At 49.3% G+C, this 11,148-nt stretch overlaps 1 long non-coding RNA gene across 1 annotated transcript in view; it reads right to left on the bottom strand.

The window, feature by feature from the left end:
- Nucleotides 1–11,148, bottom strand: part of LOC135225809 (uncharacterized) — a 43,194-nt gene that overhangs the window by 77 nt on the left and 31,969 nt on the right. Inside the window, exon 3 of the long non-coding RNA XR_010317090.1 lies at nt 1–6,312. This exon is cut by the window's left edge and continues 77 nt beyond it. This is a non-coding gene — a long non-coding RNA (uncharacterized LOC135225809). The remainder of the gene's footprint in view (nt 6,313–11,148) is intronic.

Below are 11,148 nucleotides of genomic sequence, written 5' to 3'. Positions count from 1 at the left end.
ATTTCTATCTAATGAAACCCGTAAGGGTTCGTATGGACTATGTGTGAGACTGCTGAGCACAAGTGTTAGGGAACAATTAGGTCTACGATCTCTCTGGGGAACAGGACTGCTCAAAACTCCTGTGAAGCATAAAGATTCCCATAAAGACAAGAGGTCTACATCCTTCAAACATAGAACTAAATCTAATGCATTCCAATATCCCTTGATGACTGACATCGAAAGGAGTTTCTCTCTTCGGAGAAAAATGAGGATGTCTATTACTTGTTGAATAGTAGGCTGACTGGACAGAAAATCCTTTGATGACACCAATCACAGTAGATGGCCCACTTTCCCTGGTACATGGCTGTAGAAGATCTGAGATAACCAGGGTATTTCTGACCTTCATCCTCATCATCTTCCTCGTACTGTCTGCTGTCTTCTCCCCTTCTTCCATGGCTCACCAGTGGAGGAAGAAGATTATTGCTTTTCCAGTCCAGAGGTCCTGCCATGGGTCTTCTGATTGGGTGCCTCCCTCCACAGGGGAGATAGTAGGATCTCTCCCTCACTCTCCTCAGTCTTCGGACTCGGGGGCTATGTCACAAGTCTGTCTGAGACTTCATGATTTGGGAGCTTTAAGTGAGTGGGTCTCCAAGAGTACTCGCATATCTGAAACTAATTCTTGGAAGCCACCTAGAACTAGTGTAGTGACTACCTCTACCCGCATATCTTCAAACACTCGAATAGAAAAAAGCTACTGATGATTGTTAAGTACGTGATTTGGGAGCTACAAGTATGCCACCCTTCAAGCAGAATCGTGACTCTGGGGACACAGGGTTTCTATGAAACCTCGAGTTACCTCCACCAGCACTAAGAAGTCAGCTCCTTGGTTTGGTGAAGGCATTACACGAGAGAAGGTGATGAAGCATGCAGGGGCTTCTTCACCTCTTGCCACTACTTGCCCAAGTAGGCACCCAGCGAGAGAAGGTGATGAAGCATGCAGGGGCTTCTTCACCTCTTGCCACTACTTGCCCAAGTAGGCACCCAGAGTCCCATTTTCAGGTGTTGCTGGCCTGAGGGTCCGCACACTTGGAAAAGCATTGTAGAGGTCCCCCACACAGTATTCTTGTCAGGAGGCCACGGCCTCAAAAAAGACTGGAGTATGTTGTGAGGCCAGCCTGAGTTCATGCCTGAGAGAAGCAATTGCTTTCCCCAGTCACCCTTGCTCACATTTGTGTGAACGAGCGCATACACCTGGGGATAACTTCTGCGTACACCAGCATGAACCCATTCAATCTCCTTGGGACAGCTCCCCCCCATGTTTGCTTGTGAGGGGTCATTCTCCTAGACCTGTGCAGCCATCGTCACCGTGGGTCGGCAATCACTAACAGCTTTCCTCTTTTGCTCGAGCTTTGGCATCTGACATCCTCTCCTGCCTGAACTTTGGCTTCCGACAAGATACGAAAGAATATTCGTTCCCACTCACCTGTCCCCTCAACCTCCTGGGGTTATACCAGGGGGGGACGCTTCTACCCAATGCAGCCCCACCGCAAAGGCTTACATACTGGGTTTGGTTCTTGGATTAACCAATACGTTTACCCAAGTGGTTGAGAGGAGTGGGGGTTCTGTCGAGGTTCTCCCTCCTGCATGGGAAGTTGATCAGGTAGACTGTGCTCTGGTAGGACTTGAAGGTTCTCTTCCTCAGAATTCGTACTCTCCTGAGATACAGAGGACCTTTTTAGAGACCATTTTAAGCTGAACCGTCAGTGCAACATTCTTGGGAAAAGAACTGTGGCCGTGCCCATGGACCGTCCATTGCACCTCAAAGCCTTTTTGGGACCCAAGAAGGAACTCAAGGCTTCAGTAGGGTTTCCTTGGTCTATGCTTTCTGGAGGGGCATTAAGAGCAAGTGAACTCTGGCATCTGGGAGAGTTCACTTCTGGCTAACCCTCCTCTGCTTCGACCAAAGAAGTACTACTACTGGGATCTATTGCCCCAGGGGAAGATTCCACCTTCAAGGGACTGCCAATCTGGAGGTAGGGCACTCACCTACCGGACCCATCAGATGGCAAGCCTGTGGGCAAACTTGGTTTAACCGAGTGGGGGACACTGTTCTGAACCATATTTCCAAGTTTGTTGACCCAGAATTGGCTCTGGCTCTGAGGAATGGACCATTACTGGGATCTACCTCTCTCTTTCCCAGGGAGCAGGTGGACACTATGGTGGACAAATGTTATGTAGAGGACAACGACCATCTTGTCCACCAGGCAGCAACCAAGACTGTTTAGTCTTCACGTGCCCTTGTGGCCTGACCTTTGGGGTCAGGCTTGCAATTCCTCCTTAGACCCCAAGAAGACCCAGGCTTTGAAGGGTATCCGGGGAACACTCAACCTTCTTCTGTTCCCACTAAGAAAGGAGTGCACTTGTGCCCCTTTCAACCTCCCTGCCAGTCTGTAAAGATAGGTAAACATAAGAAGAGAGGAGGATGCTAGGGTTGGTTCCCTTCCACATGCAGCTGCTGGTGGGGAGTGGTGCCTATCGAGCCAATGAGCAACATGACAGTGATACGGAGCCAAGACATGGGCAGTAGATGTTCTTTGGGAAGGCTATCGACTCTCCTTTCAGTTTTGACTGCCCCTCACCAACAATCCAGTCAATCTGTTTATATGTAATCGGCTAAAGCACCAAAGGACCTCGGCCTCTAGGAGCAGATCTGAGTGATGCTGGAGAAAGGCGCAGTGCAAGTCGTGATAGATTGGTCCCCACGCTTTTACAGCCGAATCTTTCCTCTGGAGAAAGCAACGGGGGTTTGGAGGCCAGTCATAGATCTCTCTCCCTTTAATCAATTTGTTCGCCAGACTTGGTTCAAGGTGGAAAAGATACGCTCAGTGCTCGCGATCATCAGGGAGTATGACTGTGCTTACAGTGGACCTGAAGAATGCATATTTTCAAGTAACCGTTTATCCGTGAGCTCGCAAGTGTCTACACTTCATCCTCGGGAAGGTGGCATACCAGTTCAGGGCACTTTGTTTCAGGTTCTAATCTGCTCCCCAAGTGTTCATGCCGAGCTTTCACTCCTGTGTCAGCTTGGTCCCATTCGCATGGGATATGTCCTCTGAAGTATCTCGACAATCAGCTATTCCTGGCAAGTTCTCGGTTGCAGTTGCTCTGGGATAGGGATCACTTTCTCGAGTTTTGCCATAACATTGGGGTGGTGATAAATATGAGAAGTCCAATCTCACTCCCAAGCAAAGGATGAAGTACCTGGGCATGCTGATAGACATGGCAGTAGCAAGAGTCTTCCTCTCAGACTCAAGTATCAGAAGTCTCAGGCAGGTAGCACAGCTGTTCCTATCATGGCAGGATCAACCAGTTCAGTAGTGACTAGTCATTCTCAAACACCTGCCATCCTTAGAGAAGCTGGTCCCTCATGGGCTACTTCATCTGTGTTGTCTTCAATGGAGGATGAAGGAGTTTTGGTCTCCAGCATTGGACCTTCCATCCTTTCTCATTCTTCTCTTGGAGGAAGTGAAACAGGACTCAGCCTGGTGGCTGGATGACAGGACCCTCATAACAGGAGTACCTCTAATCTACACACTCCCCCTCTGGGGATGTTTCTGTTCTCAGTTGCTTTGACCAAGGGATGGGCGCACACCTGGAGGCATTGCTGAACTCAGGTGTGTGGAACTAAAATGACAAACACATTCACATCAGTATCCTGGAACTTAAGGCAGCCTTCCTGGCTCTCCAACAGTTTCAGGATCAACTGATAGGACACTCGGTGGTGTTGATAAGCAACAACATCACAGTACATATAGCGGTATACGTCAACAAGGAAGGAGGCTCAGTATCGTGTTCGCTTCACTTGATGATGCAGGTGCATGAGTGGGCGATAGCACACTCATTAGAGCTGTTAGCCAGATACATTCCAGGCAAGAGGAATGCTGTAATGGCAGACAAGCTTAGTTTAGTTGCCAGGGTTCTGTCCCTATCACACAGACATCATGGAAAGGCTCTCTAGCATTTGGGGCTTCCTTCCATCGACCTGTTTGCCATGTGGCATAACAGGAAGCTGACATTGTTTTTTCCATCATACTCAGTACCATGGGCAGTAGCAGAGGACACCTTCCACCACCCATGCGACAACCTGGATGCTTAAGCCTTCCCTACATTTTGTCTGATACAGTGGGTGATCAACAGGGTATGATCACCTTGAATCTCAGAATGACCCTGGTGGCTCCCAAATGGCCACATGCCATATGGTATCTGGACCTGCTAGCTCTACTTAATGAGGAACCAAGTGTTTCCATACTGGCACAACCTTCTAGCTCAACCATTCATAGAATGGTACCACCAGTCAGTGGAGTCCCTGCCACTTAATGGCTAGAGACTATTCAGCATCTCGTGAGCGAGAGATGTCTGGATACCTGTGACAATCCTCTGCAGTCACCCTCAGCCTAATCTTCTTATGCCTGAAAGGTGTTGATATCTCCTCCTCTCTGGAGATTTCTCTGGTGATGAAGGGCATTGAAAGGTCTTACCCTCCCAGGGAACTCAGGCCGCCTGAGTGGGATATGACTCTCATTCTGAGGAGCCTCACTCATGCACCATATGAGCCTCTATGAGAGCCATCAGATAGGGATGTGACTCTCAAGACCATCTTTCTGGTTGCCCTGGCATCAGCAAAGAGAAGGGGATTGGTTACTCTCAATTTCGTAGCGAAGATTCATATTGCTAATGATCCAGACAAGATGCTACTCTGTCCTACTAGAGTTCAGCGGTACTATCTAAAGACAATTCAACACCTCAGGCATAAGTGTTGACAACTCTGTTAGTACTGGCTCGACCAAGAAAGAGGTGCCCAAGAACAAGATCTCTTTCTGGCTTCGTGAGGTGGTCAAACAGGCGTACTCCACTTTGAGCGAGGAGAATCCAGGTGCATTCTGGGCAAGAGCCTTGCATTCAGGAAGAATCTGTCTGTTCCTCAGGTACTGAAGGCAGGGGTGTGGTCAACAAGTTTGCAGCTTACTCGACTCCTCTAAGAAGATAGGTAGCACCTTGCCTTAAGGTGTTCAGCTGTGAATGTAAGGGTATGTATGTGAGTGACTGGACTTCCCTCCTTTCTCCTTCATCCTTCCTCTCCCTGCGAGTAGAGGGTAGGTCAAGCCATCACTTGCTACCCTCCTTTCTCCTTCATCCTTCCTCTCCTTGCAGGTAGATGGTAGGTCAAGCCGTCACTTGCTGGAAATGGTACCGATACAGATAAGTTTCACTTCAAGTTCCCATTCTATTTTGCCTTTTGGGCTAGGTGTCAGACTGAGGGGTGGCATCAGGTGGGCATATACTAATGTAAAGACCTCTGGTTTGTATAGTTAGGGAAAATACAAATTACTTTAAAATTTTGTCATGTGTTCCTACACAATATACAAACCATAGACTGAGTAACCTAAATTGATTGGTGCTTTGCCTCCCCTGGGTGGTCTTCCTGGTCGAAATAGGTCAAGGAAGAGACCCTTGCCTCCGACAGGCTGAACAGAATATGGGAACTGTGTGTTCAGCTGTCAGATTTTTGGGCCTTTTCGCATAAATGGATAATAAAGCAACATTACAGGCAGTCCCCAGTTATCGGCAACCTCGGTTATTGGTGATCTAGTTTTACAACGCTTGTCTAACAACGACGATAACTGGATTTTTGGTGCCAATATGCGCCAATCCCCGGGGGTTATCAGCACAAACACCCAATTATCAGCGCCAATAACTGGACATTGGTGTTATTATTGCTGATTTTCCATTATCATTGGTGATCCGGTTTTATGGGGCTTGTCTAGCACCAAAAATTGGCAATTTTTGGGGCCGAAATGCACAGACTTCCAGTTGTCAACGCTGATAGTAGAGTACTGGCCCTGAAGCATACCTAACAGAGGTGCCATTAACTGGTTATCGGTGCCAGTAAACGTAAAAAATTGTCGATTTTTAGTCATAGTGATTTTCGCTTTATCATCAAGCCGTTGGGATAGAACCCCAGTCGATAACCGGGAATTGCCTGTACTATTTGAAATTAATCTTACCTGTAGTATTTTGATAGCCAATTCCTACATTAAGCAAAGGAGGTGGGAAAGGTGCAGAGACAAATTTAATAACCCCCAAGCTGTGTGTGAGTTTGATAAGTGATGATTAGTGGACTGTAAATTTAGCAGATAGGTTACACAGTTTCTATAGTCAGAATAATCTAGTGCACCGAGTTCAGATAACACAAACTTGCCTTACCTTAAAAGCAGAAATAGGATCATTCAGGACACTTTACACTAGGATAAAAGCTAATTCTTCTCACTGAAGCTGTAAAAGAAAGAATTAAAGCAACACAACCTGTCCTAGAACTCAAATTATACTAGTCGAGCTTAGACTGATTTATAACAGGAAAGGATAATATTTCAATGTTTCAACAATCAAATGTAAATATAAATTCAATAAAGTAATACCATCAAAATCACAATTTTTGAAAGTAAATTGTATTTTTCCAAACTATGCAAACCTGAGGTCCTTTTACATAAGGAATTACTATTCAGTGCCAGCTGGACCGGTCGTAAGATTTACTAACAAGGTAGTTCGGCAGTAACTGCTTGTCCGATGGTCGGGAGTCCTGCCTGACTGGAGGTAAACATACCACCTTGCTTTAGGCCCAGGAACAGAGTGAGGGGTGGCATGAGGTGGGACTTTATGCAAAGGACCTCAGGTTTGTATAGTTAGGAAAAATACAATTTACTTCCAAAAATTGTGATTTGTTCCGACACGTTATACTAACCATCAGTGCTTTACATAAGGAAGACTCACTTATTGGTGGGATGAATCTGAGTCTTGTGAACAGACTGGTGTTCGCCCAACCTGGGTTCCCTTCCTGGTCGTAAGAGCAAAGTGAGGGAACCTAACCTCTGTCCAACTGATCGGAGTGAGAACTGCAGGATCAGTGGCCAGACCTCTGAACCAATTCATAAGAGGGAGGCATGTATACCTCTTATGAATAGCAAGCAAGAACTTATGTCATAAGTAAGAAGCCAAATATAAAGTATTGGGTTTGTTTCTAACTGATTTCCACTTTTCCCCTTGCTAGGGAAGGGACGGATAAACGCTTCCATCCCTAATGAAAGGAATAGAATGGAGCTTGGTTACGTAGCTTACCTGCACCGTCGTCCTATCCAGCATGTGATGACCGCTACCCTCTGCCCGCAGGAAGAGGGAAGAAACGAGAAGGAAGATGAGCCAGTCACACTCTCATTCATTCTCCATTCATGCAATATCACAAGGACGAGATGCAACCTTGTCCTGTTAAGGAGCTGGGTAAGCTACACAACTTGTTGAGCAGCCACCACGGGCCCCATGGTAAAAGTGTCCAAGGACCTATGGGCAATATCCCGAAGGTAGAAGGAGGTGAAGGTGGTCTGGTTGGACCACACCCCTGCCTTCAGCACCTATGCGACAGACAAGTTCTTGCGGAATGCAAAGGTAGGACCAATACCTCTAACTTTGTGGGCTCTCGGACGAAAGGTACTGGTGTCAGCACTCCTCTCGGAGTCGTACACTTTCCTGATTACCTCACGAAGCCAGAAAGAAACAGTGTTCTTGGACACTTCTTTCTTGGTCACCCCGGTTCTAATGAAGAGGCGTCGACACTCAGGTGCCTGAGGTGTCAAGTTTTCTTCAGATAGCACCATATCACCCTCACAGGACAAAGCATATCATTACCAGTGAAGTCCTCTAGGGAGGGGATTGCGAAGGACTTGAACCTGGCGTCAGGGACCAAAGGGTTCCAAGTCTTTGCTACAAAATCTGGGACGAAATCGAGCGTAACTGATCCCCATACCCTTGAGTGTTTGACATCGAAGGAAAGACCATGAAGTTTTCCTACTCTCTTCGCCAATGCTAGGGCCAGCAGAAAGACGGACTTGACGACTCCCAGAGAGGCTCGTAGGGTCTGTGAGTCAAACTCCTTAAGACAAGAGTCACATCCCATCCCGGGGGTCTGGGTTCCCATGGAGGGGAAATATCAACTCCTCGCAGCTTAAGGACTAGGGCCAGGGCGGCTCTGTATCCTTTGACTACAGAGACAGAGAGGAGCTTCTCTAAGTGAAGAAAGATGAGGAAATCTGCTACCTGCTGAAGAGTGGCTCAGAGCGGAGAGAGACCCTGTCTACGAACCACAGAAGACAGACCACTTACCCTGGTATACAGCTGCAGAGGACTGTCTGAGGTATCCAGCCATCTCTGTTGCTGCTCGGCGAGAAAAGCCTCTCGCTTGCAAGAGATGGTGGATAACCGCCAGCCATGAAGACAGGAAATGTACTTCCTGGTGGTACCGTTCTACTTGCGGTTGACACAGCAGGTTGTGCCACGGGGGAATCTCTCGCGGTGCCTCTGAGAGAAGAGCCAGCAGGTCCGGATACCAAATGGCCTAAGGCCATTTGGGTGCCACCAGAATCATCTGAAGATTGCTAGTGACCAGCACCCTGCTGATCACCTTGCGAACCAGGCAGAACGGGGGAAAGACGTAGACTACAAGGTTGTCCCACGGACATTGGAACGCGTACTCTGCAGCTACCCATGGGCCTGGCACAACTGAGAAGAAAACCGGAAGTTTTCTGTTGTGCCAGGTGGCGAAGAGATCCACTACTGGACACCCCCACAGGTCAAAGAGCCTTTCCGCCACGTCTGGGTGAAGAGACCATTCTGTCCCAATCACCAGATTCTGGTGCCTGAGTTTGTCTGCCACTACATTCCTCTTGCCTGGAATGTATCTGGCTGACAGCTCTACCGAGTGAGCTATGGACCACTCGTGCACCTGCATTGTCAACTGGTACAACGGGAGGGACACTAGGCCCCCGTTTGTTGATGTATGCCACTACCCGAAATTCTTGGAGTGTGAGAAACGCTGCCTTGAGTTCCAGGAAGTTGATGTGAAGGTGCCTGTCATGATGGTTCCACGCTCCTGCAACCAGCAACTCTTCCAGGTGTGCACCCCAACCCTTGGTTAATGCGTCTGAGAACAGGAGCATCTCCAGAGGGGGAGTGCGCAGGGGCACTCCTATTAAGAGGTTCCTGAGAGGAACCAGGAAGGACTGTGGGTCCAGTGAAGAGACCGCAGGTGAAGACACCCGTGAGAGACTAACTTCTCTAGTGACGACAGGTGACCGATCATGACTTGCCACTGCTGAGCTGACTGTTCCTGTCATGACAGGAACCGTCAGCCTGCCTTCCTGAACCTGCAGATATGTGAGTCTGCGGGGAAGTCTTGTGCTACTACCATATCGATCAGCATGCCCAGGTACTTTATCCTCTGCATGGGTTTGAGATCTGGCTTCTCAAAACTTACCACGATCCCCAGATTGCAGCAGAAGTCGAGAAGTTGATCTATGTCCTGTAGTAACTGCGAGCGGAAGCTCACCAGGATCAGCCAATCGTCGAGATACCTCATCAGATGTATCCTGACCGAATGGGCCCAAGCTGACACCAGAGTGAACACTCACGTGAACACCTGTGGGGCGGTTGAGAGACGGAAACAAAGTGCCCTGAATTGGTGCACCGTCCTGTCGAGGATAAAGCGGAGGTATACTTCCTGGAGTACTGGTGGATGGGTATTTGAAAATAAGCATTCTTCAGGTCCACCGAAAGCAGGAAATTGTTCTCCCTGATGGAATCGAGCACTGAGCATGCCGTTTCCATCGTGGACTGAGTCTGGCGAACGAAACAGTTCAAGGGAGAGAGATCTGTCACCAGTCTCCAGCCCCCATAGACTTCTCCACCAGGAAAAGTTGGCTGTAGAAACCCACTGAGCTCCTTTGCTCAGCATGATCTGCACTTCTTGTGTCAGTGCTACATCCCTGGCAGAACCGGGACGTACATATGAAGGTGGACCGGGTGTGAGGTGAGGGGTGGCCTCGACTCGGAGGGCAGTAGATATCCCTCCTGAAGGACATCAACTACCCAAGTCTCGGCTCCGTGGCGCTGCCGAGTTGCCCAATGGCTCACCAGGTACCCCCCAACTTCTGGCAGTAGTTGAGGGGGAACGCTGTCCCTAGTGTTTCCCTCTCTTCCCTTTCTGCTTAGCCTCTTTTCTGCGAGAGAAGGAGGCTTGAGACTGGCAGAGTCTCCTGAACGCCGAGTCTTCCTCAGAGGAGGAGGCTGTGACTCTGGATACTGTGAGGGACCACAGATCCAGCCAGGAGATGACCTGGAAAGCTGCTATGGCAGTGGATTCCAGGGCTGATGCCTCTTGCTGCAAGAACCAGAGGTTCTCTGACAGCAGATATTGAAGAGGCACTCCCGGAGTTAGGTGAGCTAGCTCCGGATCAACCTGCTTGGTCGGCAACGGGTCTGCTGAAGGCACATAGAAATGCCGCTGACGAGGCAGAGGAGGGGGAAGCAGCTTGTCCGACCTGCTGGCCCTGAGTGAGGCCTCTTGTCTGGAGACAAGGGCGTTCACTTGGTCCAGCACTCTGTCGGCCAAGGAAGACTGGGGTAGCCCCACCGTCGCTCTGGGTTCCTTCTTAGGACCCCAGAACGACTCTAATCTCAATGGATGGTCAGAGGGAGCAACCACCAATCCTTCCCCGAGGTCTTTGTGCTGACGAATCAGCGCAATGACCTCTGCAAAGGACCTCTGTATTTCGGGGGTGATCGTGTCCTGAGGCGATGGATTGTCAGATCCATCCAGGCCGATCACTTCCCGAGACACTCTTCCTTCAAGAGGAAGAACCTCGCCAGACCCCTCGTGGTCTCCAACCACTTGAGCGTACGATCTGTTTGGTCCTAAGACCGAACCAGGCTCATAGGCTCTTGTGGCCAGACTGTAAGGAGCGCGCTCCTCACGGTCACTCCTGTTTGCCTTGCTCCTCCTGGTGTAGCTGGAGGAGGTTGAAGGGGCAGGTGAGGAAGACCTGACGCTCTTACCCTGCCTACCAGCAGAGCCGGTAGGCTGGGAAGACTGCAGGCGATTGCCAAACTGTGGTGGTGATGAAGCTGCAGGTCTGGACCAGCGGTCTTCCTGCGGAGAAACGCTGGACCAAGGATGGTATTGTTGGTCTTGTGTGTCAGGGGAGCTGCTACCAGCCGTGCTAGCCGTCTGGTCCTGGTGGGAGCAACGGTCGGGTGACTGGTAGCGTCCACTAACGCGGTGAGAGA

This window comes from Macrobrachium nipponense, chromosome 13, assembly GCF_015104395.2.
Source record: "Macrobrachium nipponense isolate FS-2020 chromosome 13, ASM1510439v2, whole genome shotgun sequence".
NCBI lineage: Eukaryota > Metazoa > Arthropoda > Malacostraca > Decapoda > Palaemonidae > Macrobrachium > Macrobrachium nipponense.
This window is presented reverse-complemented; position numbering and strand designations above follow the sequence as displayed.